Raw genomic sequence first — 24,952 nt, 5'->3', positions numbered from 1 at the left:
GAGGATGATACAGACTAAGTTCATTTCACTGTTATGAACTAAAGTACATGTACTTAATTATGCTACACCTGACTACAGTGAAACACAAATAAAATTCTGGAAGGAACTCTGTGAAACTTCAAAGAATGAGTTTTCATGTTCATGTTTTCATGTGCCCAGAAAACCTGCATACTTTATTTTCTCATTTCTAAAAAAGGAACAATAAAATCATCAAACGTTAAGTACCATTGTCACAAGGCCCCTTATTGATTGCTATGTTATCTCCCCAAGAAAAAAATCCCAACAGAGACCAGAGATACTTTTCTCCTCACTAAAACTGATCACACAGTTCAAACTGTTTTAAAAGTATGTCATGGCAGGGGCTCCGGGGTGGCTCAGTTGGTTAAGCATCCGACTTCAGCTCAGGTCATGATCTCACGGTTCGTGGGTTCGAGCCCCACGTAGGGCTCTGTGCTGACAGCTAGCTCAGAGCCTGGAGCCTGTTTCAGATTCTGTATCTCCTTCTCTCTCTGACCCTCCTCTGTTCATGCTGTCTGCCCGTCTGTCTCTCTCTCTCTCTCAGAAATAAATAAACATTAAAAAAAAAAGTATTTCATGGCAAAGCAAAAAACTAATTCAACTTAAAAAATAATTCATAAGTAATCAGCATTTTCAAAGAGCAGATTAGAATTAAAAGCTGGTACATGCTAGACTTCAAAATAAGGTGAACTCCTTAAAGTTCTTATTCTAGAGAAGATGGTGAAGTAGGCCTTGAAAGGCAGGTACCCTCCTTTCCTGACCTCTCTTCCCATCTGCCAAGGACTTTAACCCCTCATGATGTAACTACTCTGTATCCACATATACATGACTGTACATACAGACTGTCCCAAGTCAGTCTTTTTCTCTCTAAAGAGCTGAAGTTAGTTTATCTTTGATTGGAAGGCAGTAATAGGAGGAAGAGACTAGATTCCACTTATTTTAATAAATAAAAAGCTACAGGTGTTTACTCCCCTAAGCTAGGTATGCTGAACAATTGTGCTCTAGAGCCTTAAAATTTAAAGACAATCTATGAAATTTAAAGATAACCTGATAAATAACATTTACAAAGAATAATGGCACCGAATCCCACCCTGCAAAGCCACTATAGTAATATTTACGTTTTAATAGGTTACAGAGTTAAAAATAAAATAAATTTCCCCAATGAACAGATTTTGACTGTTAACAAGTAGGCAAAGAGACACTGCAGGTTTTTTTTTTTTTTTTTTTTTACAAATAGTTTTTTTTAAATTAGTTTCCACATAACACTCAGTGCTCATGGCCCACAAGTGTCCTCCTCCATGCCCATCCCCCCCCCCCATCCATCAGTCCTCAGTTTTTGTCAGCATTCAAGAGTCTCTCATGGCTTGCCTCTCTCCCTTTCCCCCACCATTTCCGCCGTTCTTCTCCCCCTTGTTCCTCCATCAAGTTCCTCCTAATCCTCCTATACGTGCACGTATGGAGGATTAGGAGGAATTGCTGGTTTTCTTCTAATCATGCCATAGAGCTTATTCTATTCCTATCAGACATATAGGCTACCTCTGCTTTATTTATTTCATGTTTCTTTATCTTTGAGAAAGAGAGAGAGGGAGGGAGCCGGAGAGAGACAAAACAAATGGGGGAGGGAGGGAGGGAGGGAGAGAGAGAGGGAAACACAGAATTCAAAGCAGGCTCCAGACTCAGCTGTCAGCAAAGAGTCCAACGTGGGCCTCAAACTCACAAACCATGGAGATCATGACCTGAGCTAAAGCCGACATTTCACCGACTGAGTCATCCAGGCACCACGCTAGCTCTGTTTTAGCTCTGGCATATAGCAAGCAAATCTCCACTGAAGATACTAAAGACAAATGTCTACCCAGAATATTATGAGGAAATTTGTAATGTAAAATATGGATATAACAAGCCCCATCTGGACATTTAGAAAATGTTAAAAATCATAAATTATAACAAAAAGTTTGAATGTAAGAAAAATTTCCATGTGCATTCTTCCAAAACCATTAGGAAACACTTTGAAAGGATGTTCTAGGAAATAGCTGATATAATTAATTAGAGTAACACATTTTAAAGCTATAAAAGGCTTTAATGGATTTTTAGAAATAATAACCCTGTCATTTGTGCAAAACAAAGAATGAAGGCAGAGAACCTACAGATCAGAGATTTGAGATACATATAAGTTCTATTAGATAGTTTATCATTAAGTAATTATTAAATATATCACTGTGACAAATAGGTCGTATTTGGATATTAATCCAAATCAACTGAAAAAGAATGACCTTTGAACACTAAGTGAATATGTGACTACATAAAAGCAAAACAAAGAAATGGGTTTTTTGAAGTATAAATTACAATGACCAAAAAACCCCATGAAGCATGATATTGTTACCTGTGAGAAAAAAACATACTGGCAAACAAGCATTTTTATTACAGTTTCCCTTACTGTGTGTATTGTGTGTGTTCAAATTTTATGTGAAGAAAAAAATTCACATATTTTCTAGGCTGACCTATGTATACGCCGTAAAAGCAGCCGCAGAGCCTCCCTTCACCCCTAACGGTTTCTCTTCCTCTGTTTCCCTCCGACTCTCCCTCTCCATCCCCTGCATGCCCTGGCAACACAGGACCCCCCCCTCCTCCCCCCACCTCCCCTTGGATCAGGACACAGTTGGCCCTACCACTGTATTTACAGACAGATGGAATGCAAAGCCTTTCTAATACTATAGTTCCTCTTCGATACTGTCTACTAAAATTTCCACATTGACATGTTCACTTGAAAATTAGTCTGAAATACTTTCATATATGAATACCATTTCATTTCAGTCCACAATGTAGTCTTAAAACCCTCTACAACTTCATACCCCTCAACTCTTCTACTGGTTATCTAAGCAAAAAGGAGAAAGAAGGCTTAGAACCTTCTTAGATGATCCCCTGTCATCTTAGTGCCTGTACCTTTTGTTATTTCCTGTGAAATTTCTTAGAGACTTTTTATCTCAGGAGTAGGAAAAAAGATAGGAGATGGATTTGTGTTGGTTTGTTTGTATTTGGCACAGATTGGCAAAGTCAAAAACCTATGTGGCCACAGCAGCAAGAAAGGGAAGGATGTCAAAGCCAGAGAGAGAAAATAAAGGGGGACTCAATGTTAGTCCGTCTGTTAAGATGTTCAGCTAGCTCCTTGACCCTATTCCCTGGACCCCCTGAATTGGTCTTCTGTCCCCTGTCCAACTCAGAAAAAGAAAAGCCATCACCAGTCACTTGAAGCTGGTAGAAACCAGACCTCCACTGCTAAGACTGCTTCATAACAGGAGAAGCTTAATAAATATTTGGTGGCGTATTTAGAATATTAGAACAGACAAGTGTGAAGCTACCTAAAAGAAATGAATTAGCTATTTGAGGAGTGGGCTAGAAGGGGAGGAACTATTCTCCTTAAATGGATGTCCTAAAGGAATAAACATCTAGCTCTTAATTTTAGTCTCTTAGCAGACAGATATCCTAGGAAGTTTTACTACTGTCTGGCATGCCACCGTCTTGTAAGTCCAGTAAATGGGAATGTGAGCTCATGCCCCAGGCAGTAGTAACACATACATACTGATGAAAGGGAATGATGAAGCAAATTAATAAAGGAGATCCCAGGCTACATGAATTCCTACCACAGTCTCGACAATCAAAAGAAGTTATAACAAATTAATCAAGGTCAATTATCACTCTTTTTAAATTATGTGCATAAAAGAGTTTTTAAAGTTCTGAGGGTATTCCACTTAGGAGTTCAGGGAAAGTATCTGGGAGAGTCAAGTGCTATTCACTATTTGAGAAAACAAAAGTAACAAGGCTGTTATTAACATCAGCCCATTTTAATTTTTAGTGTTGTTACATTTTCCTGTCCTAAGAAAAATACAAGCAGATGAGCATTTTTTAGAAGTAAAACTTTGATTCTGATAAGCCCATCTTAGGAGTCAGTATGCCAACAGAAAAAATAAGCTTTAATTTCACACCCTAGCCTAGCCCAGGAGAAGAGAGAGACTAGCATGAGATTTCTATTCCTGACAACAAGAAAAGGATTAAAAACACTGGAAGAGATTAAAAATCAATCAAACAAAACCACTGTAAGAGGACTGAACCCTGGCTGTAAGCCGGGCTGCTACACTAAGCATCTTGATTATTCCAAAGATGCCCTGAGATCCAACCCAACCCTTCTGGCTTCTGCCAGAAAAGCACAGTTAACAGCCAAGTCAAGTTCCAAGAATAGTCAGGACATACCATCCCCTTCCAACTACAGTTATCCTCAGGGAGACTGTCGGTCTTGGGAGGTATATCGTCTTGGGACTAAAAGCACAATCCACTGAAACCCAAATAAACAGAATAAAGGAAGCTTAAATTTAATAGCAATTAATTCATTTTATTTATTTTTTTTATTTTTATTTTTTTTAAATATTTTTTTTATATATTTTTATTTATTTCTAGGAGAGAGAGAGAGAGAGACAGTGTGAGCAGGGGAGGGTCAGAGAGAGAGGGAGACACAGACTCTGAAACAGGCTCCAGGCTCTGAGCTGGCAGTCAGCACAGAGCCCGACGCGGGGCTCGAACCCACGAACCGCGAGATCATGGCCTGAGCGAAAGTCGGACGCTTAACCGACTAAGCCACCCAGGCGCCCCTAATTCATTTTATTTAATAGCAATTACTTCATGTAACTCATGGCGATGGTGAGAATAAACTAAAACTGTTACCTCTTTGACAAATCTTATTTTCAGGGGCTATCTGGACTGTTTAAAAAAAAAAAAAAAAGTTTAAAATCAACTTTTAAAATACTTATATTTAAAGGTGGCCCCGTCACTGCAAAGTTGGGGCAGATGGTTATAAATTAACAGGTTTACACAACCAGTTTAAAAGTGGCTTTTAGTCAGGGAAGAAGGACTACTCGTAGTGTTCTCCCTGTTCAAGGGAAAAATTTCTACTAAAGCTTCTTTTCCATAACCCATTAAGACCTACTGGCATATCACAGCCTTCAAAGTGGATGCCTATAACACAAGATCCTACACTTCTGGCCTCCCTACTCATTGTACCTATAATATATTGTTATGTAATTCAGGTGCTATGCCAATGTACTTACTTGTGTGTGTACATCATCATCATAGAATTACACAGAATGGAATAAAATTTTAGCAATAAAAGTTTCAAGTTCCAACATGCCAAAATTGTACTGAAAGCAACAACTGTATTAACAAGCTTATACAGACTTAAGTTTTTGCTCATATGTCAACTAAATATATACTTCTATTTCAAAATTTCCATTTTTTTTAAATGAGAACTACTTTTCTTTCAGTTTTAAATTTGCAGTTATCCTTGATTCCTCTCTCCCATTTACTTCAAACTTTCATTAAGCATCTAGAGATAATTATCTTTATGCAAATGATACACTCTTTAACCTTTCTTGGGGCGCCTGGGTGGCTTAGTCGGTTAAGCGTCCGACTTGCTTGGGTCATGATCTCGCGGTTCGTGGGTTCGAGCCCCGCGTCAGGTTCTGTGCTGACTGCCAGCTCAGAGCCTGGAGCCTATTTCAGAGTCTGTGTCTCCCTCTCTCTCTGACCCTCCCCTGCTCATGCTGTCTCTCTCCTAGAAATAAATAAAAATATTTAAAAAATAAATAAAATAACCTTTTTTATTATTTTATTATACTATTCTAAACATAACATCAATAGTATATGTATTTGCATATACAAACTATATATAATTACACATAAAAATAAATTATATCATATATAATTATAAATACAATACACATTTTTTATATATCCTAATGTAGAACAGTGTATGGCAAAACTTTTTGTGACATAAATTGCGGAAAAAATAAATCTTTGCCTAAGTCATGGTTTTTAGATCCATGGAGTACAAATAAAAGTTTATTATATTTCAATGCAGATGTACCTGAAAAAGTCTTCAACAACCTAACTTTTGTAAAGTAGCTCATATTTAAAGCAATTAATAAAAATTAGAAAGTATTTGGAGACTTGAGTGCACTCCTATCACCAGGCATATAATGGTTCTGCCTCCCTTTATGCAGTCAAATTGTTCATTAAGAAAAAAAAAAAAGAGAGAGAGGGAAGGCTAAAGAACTGCAAATCATGGCAATGCACTGTAATGTTAGTCATACAATTTTAGAGATGGAAGACACTTTTTTAAAAAACTATACTTATTTTTGAGAGAGAGGGAGACAGAGAATCCTAAGCAGGCTCTGTGCTGGCAGCACAGAGCCCGACGCAAGGCTCAAACCCATAAATCCTGCAGTCATGACCAGAGCCAAAATCAAGAGTCGGATGTTTAACTGGCTCACCCACCCAGGTGCCCAGGAGACGATTTTTGATTACCTAATTCAAGCTCCAGTTTTAAAAATGAAGTAACTGAAATACAAAGAGAGGTTAAGAAACTTCCACAAGGTAATACATAACTAGCTGAAGACAATGTAGGTAGAATTATCTCCTAAGAATGAATCCCAGGACACTGAAGGTGGGTATGTAAAATAGTACAGCCCCTATGGAAAACTATTGGGTAGTTTCTCAAAACACTAAACAAAGAGTTATCATTTGACCCAGCAATTCCACTCCCAGGTATATACTCAAAAGAACAGAGAACAAGAATTCAAACAGAAACTTGCATGCTAATGTTCACTGCAGCACTATTCCCAATAGATAAAAGGTGGAAACAACCATATATATATGTGTGTGTATATATATGTGTGTGTGTGTATATTCCACCAAGAAATGAATAAACAAATGGTTGTATATACACACAATACTATTCAGCCTTAAAAAAGAATAAAGTTCTGGGGCGCCTGCCTGGCCCAGTCAGGAGAGCATGCTGACTTCATCTTGGGGTCATGAGTTTAAGCCCCTTGTTGAATGCAGAGATTACTTAAATAAATAAAACTTTAAATTAAAACAAAGGAATGAAGGTCTGATATATATGAAAACATTCTGTTAGTGGAATAAACTAAGTACACTTATGTGAAATATCTAAAGAGGCAAATTCTTAGAGAAGGAAAGTAGATAAGAGGTAACCAGCAACTGTGAGGAGAGAGGAATGGGGACACATTTTCTGTTTGGGTTGTTAAAAAAGGTTTGCAAACAGATAGTGGTGATAGTAGCATTATATTGTAAATGTACTTAACTCCATTGAATTGTACACTCAAGAATGATTAAAATGGCAAATTTTATGTTACATATATGTTAAAACAATACAAAATGTTTTAAAAACGTGATCCCATAAAAGCTTATCTGCGGTAGGCAGGTTGGTAGATCTGCCATGGAAAAGTCAGCCTACAACAGGAAAAAAAATTATTAGAAAGGTCTTGGGGTGCCTGGGTGGCTAAGGTGGTTAAGCGTCTGCCTTCAGCTCAGGTCATTATCTCATAGTTTGTGAGTTCGAGTCCCGTGTTGGGCTCTGTGCTGATAGCTCAGAGCCTGGACCTTGCTTCAGATTCTGTGTCTCCCTCTCTCTGCCCGTTCCTCACTCTTGCTCTGCGTGTCACTCACTCAAAAATAAACATAAAAAAAAAAAAAAAAAAAAAAAAAAAGGTCTTCAATACCACATACTAATTTTATTTTATTTTTTAAGTTTAGTTATTTATTTTTGAGAGAGACAGAGACAGTGCAAGTGGGGGAGGGGAAGAGAGTGTGGGAGACAGAAGATTCCAAGCAGGCTTGACACTGTCAGTACCGAACCCCACACAGGGCTCAAACCTACAAACCGTGAGACCATGACCTAGGTTGAAGTCAGACACCTAACCGACTGAGCCCCCCAGGTACCCCCCCTAATTTTAATTTAAAAAAATTATTTAAGAGGTACCTGGGGGGCTCAGTCAGCTGAGCATCTGACTTTAGCTCAGGTCATGATCCCATGATGAGTTCTAGCTCTGCACAGGGGCTCTGCACTGACAGTTTCAAGCCTGGAGCCTACTTCAGATTCCATGTCTGCCTCGCTCTCTGCCTCTCCCTTGCACACGCATGCACACGCTCAATCTCTCAAAAGTAAACTTTAAAAAAACTCATTTAAGAAATTATTTAAATACAACTAAATAAAATGGGGGCCCTGGGTGACTCAGTTGGTTAAATGTCCAACTCTTGATCTCAGCTCAGGTCTTGATTTCAGGGCTGTAAGTTCAAGCCCCACAATGGGCATGGGGCCTACTTAAAAAAATATTTTTAATAAATTTGGGGTTTCACACAATCAGTGTTTATATAATAATTTTTAAAGTTTATTTAATTATTTTGAGAGAGAGCGAGCGAGAGAAGAGAATCCCAAGCAGGCTCCATGATGTCAGCAAAGAACCTGAGATGGGGCTCGATCTCACAAACTGTGAGAACATGACCTGAACCAAAATCAAGACTCAGATGCTTAACTGACTGAGCCACCCAGGTGCCCCTATGTGATAAATCTTTATTGTAGTTAGGTTCACGCCAAAAAGAAAAAAAACAAAAAAAATCCAACCCATGTTTTGTATGCTTATAGTCTCCTTAACTACTATTTCACCCAAATGATTTCACACTAAAATTAGGAACAGAGAGAATAAACCTTCTGGTAAAATGATTAAGATTCTGGACTCTAAAAAGGAAGACCATCTAAAATAAAGCCTTCTCCTATAAACAAATAATGTGTCACCCACTAAGTCATTAAATCTAAGGAACACCGAAATGACACAACTTCTGACGTCAAGATTAAGAAAAGCAACACTGATATAAGAGTGGAAATTAGGAAACACGAATGTATTAACAATTTTAAGTTACATTTTAAGTAACAACAAATTAATAAGTCACCAATTTAAAATGTGCAAATTCAAATGTACTGATCTAGAAGGGTAAGGCTTATATAATCTTATCCAACTATTTAGAGGGCTCAGATAATTCCTCTGCAGGAAATGAAGTGTGCAATTCTAATTTTCCTACCCAACATCCCAATCTCATAATAAGCAATATTATGCTAATTATGATGTATGATATATACTCATTAAAATATTGATTATTAAAAAAAGTAAAATACTGATTATTTCACAAGTGTCCATGTAATTTTCACTGGGGAAGGCAAAGAAATGAAATTAAAAAGGCAGGAATATTGAATATATAACATTATATAATGTAAACATCAGAAAACAAGAGCAACAGCTGACCTAAAAGGCTTTTAGTGATAGAAGATGAAGAATATGAATATAAAATTCTATGAAAAATAGAAGAGTTACAGGGTACTAAGGTAAATAACACATGGTCCCTGGCCCTCAAGCATTTCACATGCCAACAAGAGACACCCAAGAAGTGAATCGGCTTTCATATACAGAGATGTGGCCTGAATGTTTTGATATCAGAGAGCAAGAGTGCTTAGTATAGACAAAAGCAGAGGGCTCTTGATATAGGATTCTTGGCCTGAGTCTTAAAGAGGTAGCTGTGGAATAAAGTTAGCATACTGTAAAAGAGTACAATTTGATACACACACACACACACACACACACACACACACTCTCTCTCTCTCTCTCTCTCTGTCTCTCTGTCTGTCTCTCTCTCTCCAGAAATATTTCTGGACAATATACTATGTGCCAGGGACAACGCATACTTAGGGAACTGCATGTTTTATTTAGTATGGCTGGAACCTAGAGAACATGTATGAAGCTAGGCAGGCACCAGATCATGAAAGCCTTGGATGACGCTCTAATGAGTTTAGACCTCACCCTGAAGATGGTAAGAAACAAAGGAAGTGACAAAGTCAGAGCTGTAGCACTCAGGCTGAGGCTTCCCTACACATCTGAGGAGCTGGCATGAACGCTCTGGAGCAGATACGACCCACATGTCACAGATGCTGTAGGAGGGAGCATCAGCTGCCAGGTCTACCACGTCTCTACCCTCCTGTTCGGTCATGAAACTCCATTCTACTGGGGTAAAAGATTTCAGTACCAGTAACAGGTAGGAGACCGAAGAGTAGTGACAGGAAAGGGAAGCTCCACCAGTCAGAGCGCCTAAGGGTCATCTACAGGGCACTGCTCTACTTTAAACAGAATATCATATGAACAAAATATATCTGAGTGTATTAAAACATTACCTGAGAAGACGAGGAGTTTAATGCGGTGTATATTTTACCACAGTTAAAAACAACTTTTAAAAAAGAAAAAGAAAGAAAAATTAGGAACAGAAAGAGCATGAAAGCAACATTAATCTAGGAATCAAACTGGGGCAGCCACTCTGGGAAACAGTATGGAGGTTCCTCAAAAAATTAAAAAACAGAATTACCCTACAACCCAGAAATTGTTCTATTGGTTATTTATCCAAGGGATACAAAAGTGCTGATTCAAAGAGGCACATGCACCCCAATGTTTATAACAGCACTATCGACAAAAGCAAAAGTGTGGAGAGAGCCCAAATGTCCATCAACAGATGAATGGATAAAGAAAATGTGGTATATATTTACAATGGAATATTACTCAGCAATAAAAAAAAAAATCTTGCCATTTGCAACTACGTGGACGGAACTAGAGGGCATTATGCCAAGCAAAATTAGTCAGAGAAAGACAAATATCATATGGCTTCACTCATATGAGGACTTCAAGATACAAAACAGATGAACATAAGGAAACGGAAGCAAAAATAATATAAAAACAGGGAGGGGGACTCATAAATACAGAGAACAAACAGAGGGTTGCTGGAGAGGTTGTGGGAGGGGAGATGGGCTAAATGGGTGAGGGACATTAAGGAGAACACTTGTTGGGATGAGAACTGGGTATTATACATAGGGGATGAATCACTGGAATCTACTCCTGACATCATTGTTGCACTGTATGCTAACTAAATTGGATGTAAACTTAAATAAAAATAAAAAAAGAGAAGAAAATCTGAAATTTAGACATCCTATTTTTTTACTCTGGCAAACATTTAAAATGGTAAATATAAGTTCATATTATATTTGATATATATTATATTTGATATATATCTTTCATTCTTCCCTCACATTTGAAGAACTCTTCAAAGTCTACCCCCAAATACAAACCCAAATGTGTAAGAACACAAAGAAAAGCCATAATTACTACTTACTGGGGGGAGAAAAGACAAATCATATCCCAAACGGACATTATCCAATAGGCAACTATGCTCTCCTAGGACCTGCAATGGTGCAAACTGCCCCCTTAAAGAATGTACATGGGTTTGAGCAGATACACTGGACAGCACAGCTGTCTGTCCAGGCGCGCTGCTGAAAGAACAGTACATTTCTGCTTGTCCTGTCCCCCACCCACCTTAAGTGTCCTTACAAAAGAGATTTTAAACAAAATGGTCATATTTAAGCCTCGTGTGTGTGTGTGTGTGTGTGTGCACGCGCACACTCGTGTGTGTTTACTAAGCTCAGTTAGATAATAATAGAAGCAATGAACTCCTCATCATCACCCTTATGCCAAAGTCTCTGTAGATTACTGAAGAGCAAAACAGTTTTGTTCATGTACATTTCTTAAAAAGCCTTGATTTGAGGCTGCTCTTTAGTTTCATAGAGAGGGTAACAAGTCACCAACTTTCAGAAAATTGATATAGTATGGTATAGGAGTGAATATTGAGAATTAGAATAATAGAGTCCTAGCTCTGTGACCTTGGGACAACTGTCCAACCTCTCTGAGCTCAGTTTTTCCACCCATAAAACATGAATAATGATGCTTACGCTATTTACATCATTCAGCTGCTGTGAAGATCAAAAAACTAAATGTAACCCTACTTCAGCCACACACTACAATGCACCATTCTCAATAATCTCAATTTTATGCAACCACTTTTGAATTCATGTTCTATCCTACAAGCTCATTCCTTCTCATACGTGAACTCCCGCCATCACAGTTGATCGCACCAGAACCTTAAATCTACTAACCTAACACTCTTTTCACTCTCCCTCACCCCTGGAAGTCCTCTCTTCTCTCCTTACCCAGTTTAAGTTCCATGATCCATCATTATGATCCCTTGCTCTTCTCTCTCACTTGGGATATACTCACTTTGCAAAATCACAATCCTGCTTAATTCTTTGTCTATTCTCCTACAACTAAAGGAGAAGGCCGAGTAAAAAAGCACACAACCAAGCTGACTGGCCTCACTTTTAACTCACAACCCCTAACCTCAAATGAGCCCTGAATTTGGCAGGGTAATCATATTCTATTTCCCAAGCCCATTCACTCTCCCAATTCTCTTAAAAATGCCAATTCTCTCCTCTCCTCTCAAACTTCTAATGCCTTCTTCCATGCCCTTTCTCACTCTCAGCTGATGACTTGCTTAGGAACTTAAAGCCATCAGAAGAGGATTTCCAGGAACTATCATCACATCCACCAACAGTATCAGAATCTATCTGCACCTATGTCCTCTGCCTTCCTTTTTGTTATAATAAATGAACTATCTTTCCTTCTCTCTACCCAATCCCTTCCCTCGTGCACAAGCTCCAGGCCCTACCACCAACTCAATGACATGAGCCCCAGCAGTTCTCCTCTCCACCACATCATCAGCGTCTTTCCTTCCCTTCTCCCCATCTCTGTTACATCACTTCCTGAGCATATGGAATACATATGAAAATGCTGTGACCCCTATCACAAAAACTGTACTAGCAGAAATACTGCCAGGCTGAACTAAAAAGACAGATACAAACAAAATGAAAACTGCCCTTTGGATCCCCACATCTCTGAGCTGGAAACAGGCTAAAAAAAAAAAAAAAAAATGATTCCACTACACACAGGCTTCCTTTATGGAAGACTCAAGAAGACCAAACAAAGGAAGCTAACAAAGGTTACATAACTTTTACAAGGACATACAATTAAATAAGTGGCAGAATTCAGATATTAACTCAGAAAGTCTACATTCTCGTTTTGTTTTGTCCCCCCCCCCCCAGGCTTTAATTCACAATTCACTTTTCTTATTGGCCACAGCTGCAGCCTGAGTCATCTGCACAGAGACGCTGGTGTGGGTGGGTCTCTACAAGACAGTAAATCCCCAACAGGGAGACTTGGTGAACACAGCTTCTTTCCAGAGGTCCAGGGTGAGATAGCTGTAGGTCTTGGAAATGGCATCAAAAGTGGCCTTGGCAAAAAGAGAAAAAAAAAAAAAAAAAAAAAAAGCAGGCCTTGGCAAAGTTGCCCAGGGTGGCTGTCACCCCTGCCTGAGGTATAGCAGTCATCCATACTGGCCATCAGCAATAGCTTCTTGAGCACAGAGGCTGAGACAATGCCAGTACCTCTGGGGGCAGGAATGAGGCACACCAGCACAGAGCCACAGCAGCTGGTCGCCTCACACGGGACAGTGTGGGCCCTGCCAATTTTGCTCTTCTGGTAGCCTAGCTGTACTGGTATGATGGAATGCTTAGCCAGGATGATGGCCTCATGGATGGCAGTGGCTACCTCCTTGGAGCACTTAACACCCGGACCAACACATTCAACATAATCTCCGATGGCAACAAATGCCCTAAAGCCAGCAGGGTCTGCTTCTGCATAGGCACGATCTTCAAACCTCGGGTGTCTCCAGGAAAAAGTCAATGGTCTCAGATTCCCTGATGGGCAGAGAGAAGAGATTTCTTCCAGGGACTTTATCTTCTTATCCTTGACTCCTTGTCATTGGTCTTGCCTGTATGAGCTCCGTGCCCCCGCCTCTGCCCCAGATGCCCTGTCCTGGCCTCCCACTGCAGGGACCTGGGCCTCAGGGCCCTCCTGCAGCACCAGTGTCATCCACCATGTGGTGTTTTCTAGAAGAGAAAATCTACATTCTTAACCAGTATCTACCATGTGCCAAGCACTTTACACATTTTATCTTGTTATATCTTTACAATGCTGTGACTTAAGTGCTACTATTATTGCCAACTTACAAATGAGGAAACTGATAGATTCAGTGATTTAAAACACATCCACACACAAAAATATATATTGGGGGGGGGTGACAGAGAGAGAGGGTGAGAATCCCAAGCAGGCTCCTCATTGTCAGCACAGAGCCCAACTGAGAGCTCGATCTCACGAACTGTGAGATCATGACCGGAGTAAAAATTATGAGTGGGACACTCAACCGACTAAGCCAACCAGGTGTCCCCAAAAATGTATTTTTTAAACAACTACACTAAGTCCAGAATTGAGGTAAAACTTAACAAAACAAAAAGATACACAGGACATATATTACATTTATACTTTTTTTGTGTTTTGTTTTTGAGCGAGCGAGAGAGAGTGAGAGCACATGCACGCAGGTTTGGAGCAGAGAGAGGAGAGAGAGAATCCCAAGCAAACTCCTCACTGTCAGTGCACAGCCCAATAACAATCTTATCTACGGTGAGAACATGACCTGAGGTGAAATCTAGAGCCTAGAAGCTTAACTGACACTGCCATCCAGGCGCCCGGGTTCTATAAACTTTTAACAGAAAAATTTCCACCTACACTTGCATACTTCACTTCTAAATAAATTTAACTATGCAAAATATTAGTTCAAAACAAAATAAATAAGCAATAAACACAACCATAAGGCTGGTAATTAAGTTTGAAAAGTTTAGATAATGCATTCCTTTACAGGTCAACTTTCAATTAGAAGATAATCACAAGGCTGTTACCTTCTCAATATAAAGAGAAGAGCACCTTTATAGGAATGTGTAAAGCACTCACTCAAGTTGCTTAATCACAAAACGGCAATTCAACAAAAAACTTCTGTCTTTGTTAACATACAACTGAAATAGTCAAAAAACTACAACACAAAACAAACAAGGCAAAAACACTGTGAAAGAGCAGTGAACTGGAAGTCAGAAGACCTAAATTCTCATCTTTCTTCCATCATAATTGGATATGAGAATTTACAACTGTGCTCCCATTTGTCCAACCTGTAAAATTAATGGGCAGGGGAAGAGATTGCTCTAAGGTTATTTTCAGCTCAAAAATCTTATGACTCCATGAATCATAACTGAGGTATATCATACTTTGTTTTCATATTTTAGGAACTCCAGACAAGCAGATCAAATTAATCAAAATTAAGAGTAAATTATCTCTGCCCTTCTACTATATAACTAACTAATGTAGTTTTAGGAACTAATTTTCAGAGTTCTTTTCAAGGGTGTATGTTAGTCATTTTAACGCACTCCCTAAACTTGACTGGATCCAGCAATGTGCTAGGCTTTCCTTTTATCTTTCATTTTCTATTCCTCTTCTCCTTCCAACACTATTTATATTTTAGTATGCTTTCACAGTGATCACTTTGCTTATCTATTTCCTACACCTTTACTATGCCTGGTTTTTATGCCTTCCCTATCCATGATTTCATTTTTGATTCAAAGTGCCTTTAATCAAAAAAAATTAAAAAGTGCCTCTATTCACCTAGATATTAAAAGCTCTAGGATCCTCAAATTTCAGATTTCCTCTGATGCAACTCGTTTCCACACTATCAGAGACATAAGAGGTTTACTAGCAAATTCAGACATATTATTCAATCGTTCAAAAGTTTAAATTTTACATGTTGACATTTTTACATTCCATGTGTTTTCAACCACCTTGCTTGCTTAAAGTCTAAGAATTTTTACTTTCAAATACTTTTTAGCATACTGATACATGCTGGAGAAACCAAAGCAGTTTCAAATTCAAAATAAAAGTGGAAAGGAGAAAATAGCACCCAATATTTAATTTGTCAAAACTCTGCCACTCAGTCTTTTTTGGTAGGCCTAAGGAAAAAAAAAATTATTGCATGCTATAACTACAAAAGGTATTGAAGTTTTTTTAAGAATTTTTTTTCTTTAAGATTTCTTTAAGATGCAAGTGACATGGGATCTATACAAATTTAAATGATTACAGAGTTTAACTATAATTCTTAAAGTTACCACTTTTTTTAGTTTTTAGTTTTTAAAGTTTATTTATTTTGAGAGAGCGTGCACGCTCACACGCATGCAGGGGTGGGGCAAATGAGGGGTAGAAAGAGACAGAGACAGAGAATGAATATTAACCCCAAGCAGACTTCTGTGCTGTTAGCACAAAGCCTGATGCAGGGCTTGAACCCACAAACCATGAGATCATGACCTGAACTAAAGTCAGGAGTGGGACACTTAACTTGAATGAGCCATCCAAGTGTTCCCCTAAAGTTACCACTTAAAAATATAAATACTTGGGGTGCCTGGCTAAGTAGGAAGAGCATGTGGGATTCTTTCTCTCAGGGTCATGAATTTGAGCCCCATGTTGAGTACAGAGATTAATTAAAAAAATAAGATCTTAAAAAAATCGTAAATATAAATATCCTCTACTAATTCACTTTTAATTTTACTCCTCTCTTCAATGGTAGGAGTCAAATCCCAGAAAGAAATGATTCCTAACTAGACTTGATAAAAGCTCACTGTATCTAGTACAGTACTACATATTCTATGGCTATTTTAGACTCATAACTTGTCTCTCTGCTTTCATCCTTGTCCTCAAGAGTTTATTCTCCACAAAGCAGTCAGATTGGACCTTTTAAATATACCCCCCCCAGTCCAAGATTCCTATCCTCCTCAGAATAAAGTCCTAATTCCTTATGATGGTATGCAAGTCTTCCACAAAAAAGCCCTCAGCAGTCTCCCTCGTCTTCCATGCAACTTTTACCTTCTTTGGACTTCTATATATTATCCCCCAACATCCTCCCACCAGGTCAGTCCTCTAGCCAGTCTAACCGCCTCTGCCACTCCAGAAGGATACCTCTGCCTTGAAAATGTTCTCTGAAACTTTGTCCTTGATGATCCTGCCCCTAGAATGCTGTTCTGAAAGCCCTAAGTTTCATTACTTCAGATCATTTAACTCTCTGCTGAAATGCCACCCTACAGAGGATTTCTTTGACCATTCTATCTAGAACAGCACTTCCCATATTGGTCTGTACTTTTACCCAGCTTTATTTTTCTCCTAGGAGTCATCACCATTTGCAACTAAGTGGATAAAACTAGAGGGTATTATGCTAAGCAAATTAGTCAGAAAAAGACAAAATCATATGACTTCACTCATATGAGGAATTTAAGATACAAAACAGATGAACATAAGGGAAGGAAAGCAAAAATAATTAAATTTATTAATTAAAAAAAGTCCTCACCACATGATGTAGTAAATAAATATTGAGCGCCTGTCTCCACCCACTACAATATAATCTCCACGAAGGCAGGGAGTTTCATTTGTTCACCAACATATTCCCAGTGCCAAGAAAGTGTCTGGTAGGTGCTCATTAAAGGTCAAGTAAATGAAAATTCAAAATGTACGACTCTAGAAGCCACACTGTCAACTTTAGCTATTCATGCATACTAAAGAAATCCTTTAAATAATTCATGTTAAAAGTCTCCTTTAAACTGGGAATATTGCTTGCCTCTAAGGAAGAGAAGTGGGTGGCTGAAGGGGGAGAGGTATAGGGCACTTAAATACATACCTCTTAAATCTTGACTGATATTAATGTGTTAACACTATATTAATGTGCTAACTTCATTAATTGTGTTAATGTGCTAACTTAAATCTTAAAACTGTACTAATGTGGTCTTTTTAATTTTAATAAAATTTTAATAGGAATAGGAATTTTAATAGGAATATTGTTGCTGGACTTACATAAATGTTCCAGTTCAATTCTGCATTTTCAAGACACAGAACACTAATAGCAAAAATATGATATTCTTTATGTTGTTCTGGGATGTTTCAGTAAGATTCTTCAGGAATTTCTCAGAGCAGAAGTTATATGTTCCTTCTTTAATGCTCCCTTAGTCTTATATTAAATAGAAATCATCTTGTCACTAGGAAGTTGTTAGCTATATTCATTAGTCCATTCATATAAAAGAGCCAAACAGTAAGTATGATAATGCCTTTAACTAATTACAGAGTTGTGTGCCAAAGACACAGTTATCAGAATCTTTGTCACTAAAGATTACAGCACTAACAAAGAATATTCCAGGACAGGCTCCAGTACATTCAGAACTTACGGTCCTAGCCCTGGTAATGGGAATGGGTGGGAAGAGCACTGGAAAAGGAAGACTGGAAGTAGCTATTCAGTCACTTCCCATTATCCCTTATCATCACAGGTGATCCCTTATTTGGCCAGGAAGTCACTCCCAGTTCTCTGGAAAACAGGGTCCTCTCAACAGGGTATGAAGGACGCATGAAAAAGGTCACTTTTCAAAAGAGGAAACCCAGGGGCGCCTGGCTGGCTCAGTCTGTATAGCATGTGATTCCTATAAATGTCAGGGTCAGGGTTCAAGCCCCACACTGGGCATAGAGCCTACTTAAAAAGGGGGGAAGGGGAACCAGCATGATAGTAATGAACTCCTTCATGAACCAATACTAGACTTAAAAGCCTTCCTAGTATTTTATACTAGTATTATATCACAAAGGATGACAATTATAAAACCAACTTGAAAGACTAAGAACTGATTTCTGCCAGCTATAAGGTAATAGACTACTGTACTTCTTTTCAAATTCAGGTAACGCTGCATATTTTTCCAACTCATATATATTAATATTAGACAAGCTTAATCTTTCTGTATGAAATCACTCTAACCATATACACATAATCCCCCATCATTTAAATCATCTCTACTACTACTGAGATTAAAAAAACACGGGGCACCTGCCTGGCTCTGTCAGTTGAGCATGCAACTCTTAATCTCAGGGTCATGAGTTAGAGCCCCATACCAGGTGCGGAGCCTACTGAAAACACATGAAAACACACACACAAACACACACACACACACACACCCCTTCTCCCCTGAAATTACAATTAATTACTCCCTAAACTGAAATTAGAAGAAAAAAATTGACAATCAACTGAATTCCGTCGTATAAAAACTAAGCTCAACTATATACTTTAAATAAGTAAATTTAATTAAGTTTGGGCCTAAACAAAAGCACCATAAATGGTCGTTTCCTTTCTTTAAAAGAAAAAATAATTACAAACAAAAAAGTGTAAAAAGAGCAACTGTGATAGCTTTGTGGACATTCTGCCTTTCCTCTATAGTCAAAATATAACAACAAAACACAAACCAGTCATCATTCATTTATTGATTTAGTCATTGTATTGTATACAGAAGGGAACTTACCCAGACTCAGTAGTTATAGAACTAGTTATGGAAAACGGCTGAGAGGACTCTTCTGGCTCTCACTATAGCACAGGTACGTACAGCTAGCATCCTGGTCATGCCAGTCGATCAATCCAGATGCACAACCAAAAAGCTAATTATCACAACACACTCTCTATGCTTTCCCCATTTTGCTAGGGAGACAGAGATAAAACAAAAAAATGTAGTATCAGAATGTCAATGGAATCCCTCTACCCAACACAGTTATCTCTATAATATCCTGTAAAATTATCACCTAAACGCTAAGTAAAACCAATTCTGAATAACTCCCATGTCACCTTTATTTTCAGTGGACAATAAAAACATTCTTATCCCAGACTGCCTGACTTTCCATTTTCCAAATTATGTTGTCACAATGGCACATGATTTCAGCCATTTGTTTTACGTATAAATAGCAGAGATCAGATGAACTGAGGAGTTAAATCTGATAAATCACTTAATCTATAAGTACCTATATACAGAGAAAAATTAAATATATGCTATGCAGAACACATACATTCATACAAAAACTTTTTAATGAGGAATAAATTTCTCTAGAATAAATTCTTGGTCAACCAAAGTATTTTCTGAGACATTAAGTCTGATAACCTTTTCCTAATATAAGAGACTAATTTTTTCTTGACATGAAGTTTCTTGAAACTTGGCTATTTTAAAAATAGAACTCAATTTTTTTATACATTTTTCTTTAAAGCATTATTTAATGGCACTTTGTCTATTTAAATTACCAGGAAGAAGTCAAGATAATATTAAACTAAACTACCTTTAGTAGCACCATGGATGATCCTGTTATGTGTACCTAAGGTCGCAGTTCATATTTCTAAATTAAACGTTTAAAAGAATGCACATGATACAATGGAGAAAATTTTAACCAACTCAAACCAAGTACCAGCTTCTCTGACTTCCTGAGCAAAAACACAACTGAGAAAATAAGTGAGAATCCTTACTTTCCCGTACTAAGAAACAAAAGTAACCAGTTTTTCTAACATGCTCAAAGAAATAAGCTTAAGGCATTACCATCAGAAAAACTAATCATACTGTGAATTTCCACACTTTAAAAATGCACCAAATCCCATGACCTCCTTTATTTGTGGAGTCTAAAATAGTCAAATTCAGAGAAAGTAGAATGATGGTTGTGCTGGGGAGGGAGAGGGAACGAAGAGATGCAGGACAAATAGTACAGTTTCAGTTATGCAAGATGAATTAATTCTGGAGATCTAATGAACAGCATGGTAACTACAGTTAATAATAAATGTGTTGTGTACTTGAAATCTGCTGAGAGTAGATCTTAAGAGTTCTTTCCATACCAAAAAGAAGGAAAATGCTGATTAGTCTGAGTGTATTCACTTCACAATGTGTACATATATCAAAACATTAGTTTGCACATATATATATATATACACATATATATCAAACCATCAGGTATCCATCAGCATACCTCAAAATATACAACCTGATGTTCTAATCAAATGGATACAATTCCAATTTGCCAACTATACCTTTAAAAAGCTAAAAAATATGCTGTCAATTCTTCCACACGTGACTATTATTGTCAGATTAATAGACCAAACCACACCTAAAAGTCTTTTCTTCATGTAAGCAAGTAGAAGTAATGATTTTATTAAGTAGGAGATAATTTTAAAACTATGTACAGTGGCACGTGGATTTTCTAAGTACTGGAGTATCCCCTAGTGGACTGGTAAGGAACAGGTTTTTTGGCTTATTAAGCTGAACTTTGTAAGTCTCTGATCTTAACAGATTCACTAACAATACTAACCAGAAAAGTATGTATTTTTCCAATCTTCTTTAATAATATCCTGATAATATAATTTAAAATAAAGGAAGTTATTATGGAAATTACTCAAACTACCTCACTGATCTAAATGTCAACAATAAATTAGGAATATTAAGTAGTGTGCTCCTGAAGAGCCAACAGTTACCAAAAAAGAATTTTAAAAACTATGAAAAGGGCCTGAAAATTATGAACTGTGAGATCATGATCTGAGCCGAAACTAGGAGTTGGACACTGAACTGAGCCACTCAGGTGCCCCAACATACCATATAATTTCTGATAACATTTGGAATATGAAGAAGGACTAAAAAACTATTTTTAAGGCATCAACATCCTATACACAAATAAAAACAAAATAATGACTATTTCATGTTTTGCAAGCAATCAGGCAAAATCTATTGAAGAATACAAAGTATAAAGATCTTTTCAGTCATACTTGAACAAACTGAAAGCAATGTTACCCTGTTTCTTCCATCCACCCCATATGAACAGAACACCTTCTGTTACCCCTTACCTAAAACAATCTTCCCACTCCTATCCACTGACCATTTAACTCCTACCCATCCTTCAAATTTCAACTAAATCAACACTAAATTCCTTGACTAGCTACAATTCTATTCTTAGTGCTTCTAATGGCATTATGTACCTCAACTTTTACTGATTTATTTAAGAAATGTCTGCTCATTTTATTACCGGGTTATTTAGAGAGTTCTATTATCTTACAGGGTTGTTGTGGCAAATAAGTGATATCTGTATAAACTGCCTTTTAACAATGCCATCCACTATGTAAATACTATTAGTACTGGCCCCATTAAACTGGTCCAAGATAAAATGTGCTTCTGTCATCTAAGACTTTTCTTTAGAGTTTTGTTTGTTAAAAATCACTTTATTATGAGCATTAACACAGTACTAGAGTAGCTCTAGTCTATTCCTTGTCAAATTGTTTGATATCCCTCCCTTCATGAAGCAGAGCTTGATTCCCTACCCTTTGAGTAGAATTAGGGACTTGCTTCCAACAAAAAAAAGATGGAAGAAAGCTTGTGTGCCTTAGGGATTAGGTCCTAAAAGGTACTGGTTCACTCTCTAGAATTACTTGCTTTGAGGGAAAGCCAGTTGCCATATTGTGAGAGTACTCAAACAGTCCTATCAGAGGGGTCCATGTGACAAGGAACTGAGGCCTCCCACTGGCAACCATGGGAGTGAAGCCATCCTGAAAACAGATCTTCCATCCCCAGACAAGCCTTCAGATGACCACAGCTCCAGCTGGCAGGTTTAATGGGACCTCCCAAGACACCCTGAGCCACAATCATGGAGATAAGAAACTTCTGGATTTCATTTTTTTAAATGTTTATTTGAGAGAGAGAAAGGGAGAGAGAGAGAGAGAGAGCGCGAGCGAGGGAGCGAGCACAAATCTCAAGCAGACTCCATACTGACATACTCTGCCCAATGCAGAGCTCGAACTCACAGACCATGAGATCATGACCTAGCTGAAATCAGTCAAACGCTTAACCTACTGAGCCACCCAGGCACCCCGAAACTTTCTAGAAATCATGTGAGACTGTGAATACCAGTTGTTTTAAGCTGTTAAACTTCCAGGTAACTGGTTACTCAGTAATAAATGTATTGTGTTTAATATGTTCAAAGAAAAAAGAGAGGGGCAGCACTTGGGTGGCTCAGTGGGTTAGCACCTGACTCTGAATTTTGGCTCAGGTTATAGTCTCATAGTCTGTGGGATTGAACCCCACTGACAGTGCAGAGTCTGTCTGGGATTCCCTCTCTCTGCCCCTCCCCTGCTCTTTCTCTCTCACTCTCTTTCTCAAAATAAATAAACTCTAAAAAAAAGAAAAAAGGGGAATAATGATAGTAAATGAAACAGACACTACTAACAGAGACCACCACCAACAAAAAAATAAATCCAATTCAAGAATGGGCAAGGGATTTGAATAGAAATTTCTTCAAACTGGAGGTACAAACAGCCAGGCCAACAAGCACATGCAGAGATGCTCAACATCACCAGTCATCAGGGAAATGCACATCAATGCCACAACGAGACACCAGATCCCACCCACCAGGCTACCATCAAATAAACAAAAAATAAGTGATAATGAGGATGTGGTAAAATCGGAATCCTTGTGCACGACCGGTAGGAATGTAAAATGGTGCAGCCACTATAGAAAAAAAATTGGCAGTTCCTTGAAAAATTAAAATAGAATTACCTTATGACCCAACAATTCCACTTCTGGATATATACCCCAAAGAAATTAAAGCAGGGCTCAAAGAGATATCTGTATACCTTAAATTCATAGCAACATTATTCATAATAGTCAAAATGTGGAAGTAACCCAAATGTCCACTGACAGAGGAGTAAATAAACTGTGGTACACACATACAATGAATTATCATTCAGTCTTAAAAAGGAAGGAACTTCTGTCATACGCTACAACATGGATGAACCCTGAGGCCATCATGTTAAATAAGCCAATCACAAATGGACAAATATTGTACAATTCCACTTATATGAGGTACTTAGCGCAGTCACATTCATAGACACAGAAAGTAGAACAGTGGTTGCCAGGGGAAGGGGAAATGGGAAGCTATTTTGTTTAATAGGTACAAGGTTTCAGTTTTACAAGATGAGCAGAGTTCTGGGGAAGGATGGTGGTGATGGTTATACAATGTGAATACGCTAATGCCACTCAACTATATACTTTTATTTTTTTAATGTTTATTTATTTTTGAGAAAAAGAGAGAGACAGAGTACAAGCGGGGTAGGGATAGAGAGAAAGAGAGACACACAGAATCCAAAACAGGCTTCATGCTCTGAGCTTTCATCACAGAGCCTGATGCAGGGCTTGAACTCATAAACCAAGAGATCATGACCTGAGCCAAAATCAGACACTTAGCTGACTGAGCCATCAGAGGCCCCTCAACTGTATATTTTTAAATGGTTAAAATGGTAAATTTTATATTCTGTGTATTTGACCACAATTTTTTTTAAAAAGACCAGATCTTTTAAAGAGAATCAAACAGAACTTGTAGAAATGAGGGGCGCCTGGGTGGCTTAGTCGGTTAAGCGTCCAACTTTCGCTTAGGTCATGATCTCGCGGTTCGTAGGTTCGAGCCCTGCGTCAGGCTCTGTGCTGACTGCCAGCTCAGAGCCTGAAGCCTGTTTCAGGCTGTGACTCCCTCTCTCTCTGACCTTCCCCTGCTCACACTGTCTCTCTCTCCTAGAAATAAATAAAAACATTTAAAAAAAAAAAAAAAGAACTTGTAGAAATGAAAAATACAGTAACTGAAATTAGAAGTTAAACTGATAGACTAAATAGCAGATTAGACCAGCTAAAGACCACACTAAAGAAACACACAAAATGTAGCACAGTCCTACAACAAATGAAAACACGGGACAGCAGCTAAGCAACATGAGGACAGAACAAAAGGTCCAACATATGTCTAAATATTCAAGAAAAGAGTAGAGAAAATGGGAAAGAGGCAATAATTGAAGATGTAACTGCTGAGACTTTTCCACAACTGAAGTTTCAGGAAGCACAAATAATCACTACTGGATAAATAGTAAGAAATCTATACCTAGTTACTTTGTACTGAGAATGCAGAATACTAAAGACAAAAAGATTGGTAAAATCACTACATAGAAATGACAGACAGTCTCCAGGAAGGATAATTATACTGACAACTAACTTCTCAATAGGGATAATGGAACCCAGAGGATAATAAATGTATTGAAAAGGCTGAACACTAAATCAGACAGACTTCACAGCTGTGCAATTTAGCCTACGATGACTCTGAGGGCCCCTATGCTCCCACAAAGAGAGAATAAACTCTCATCATATTCTAATGAACTACAGCTCTTCCTCAATTTCAATTGGGCTAAGTCCCAATAAATCCATCATTAAGTAGAAATATTGTCAAATGAAAATGCACTTAATGCACTTAACCTACTGACCATCATAGCTTAGCCTAGCCTACCTTAAACATACTCAGAACATTTACTTTAGCTTACAGTTAGAAAAACTCATCAAACACAAAGCCTATTTTATAATAAAGTGTTGAATAACTCATGTAAT

The 24,952-nt window shown here is 38.0% G+C and overlaps 1 protein-coding gene and 1 pseudogene across 4 annotated transcripts in view; both read right to left on the bottom strand.

Moving 5' to 3' along the window:
• The window catches only part of ABL2 (ABL proto-oncogene 2, non-receptor tyrosine kinase), a 103,981-nt gene that overhangs the window by 52,366 nt on the left and 26,663 nt on the right, over positions 1 to 24,952 (bottom strand). The window lies entirely within an intron of this gene.
• On the bottom strand, positions 12,898 to 13,725 carry LOC120247469 (annotated as a pseudogene).

This window comes from Hyaena hyaena, unplaced genomic scaffold, assembly GCF_003009895.1.
Source record: "Hyaena hyaena isolate Hyena2069 unplaced genomic scaffold, ASM300989v1 scaffold_525, whole genome shotgun sequence".
Taxonomy (NCBI): domain Eukaryota; kingdom Metazoa; phylum Chordata; class Mammalia; order Carnivora; family Hyaenidae; genus Hyaena; species Hyaena hyaena.
This window is presented reverse-complemented; position numbering and strand designations above follow the sequence as displayed.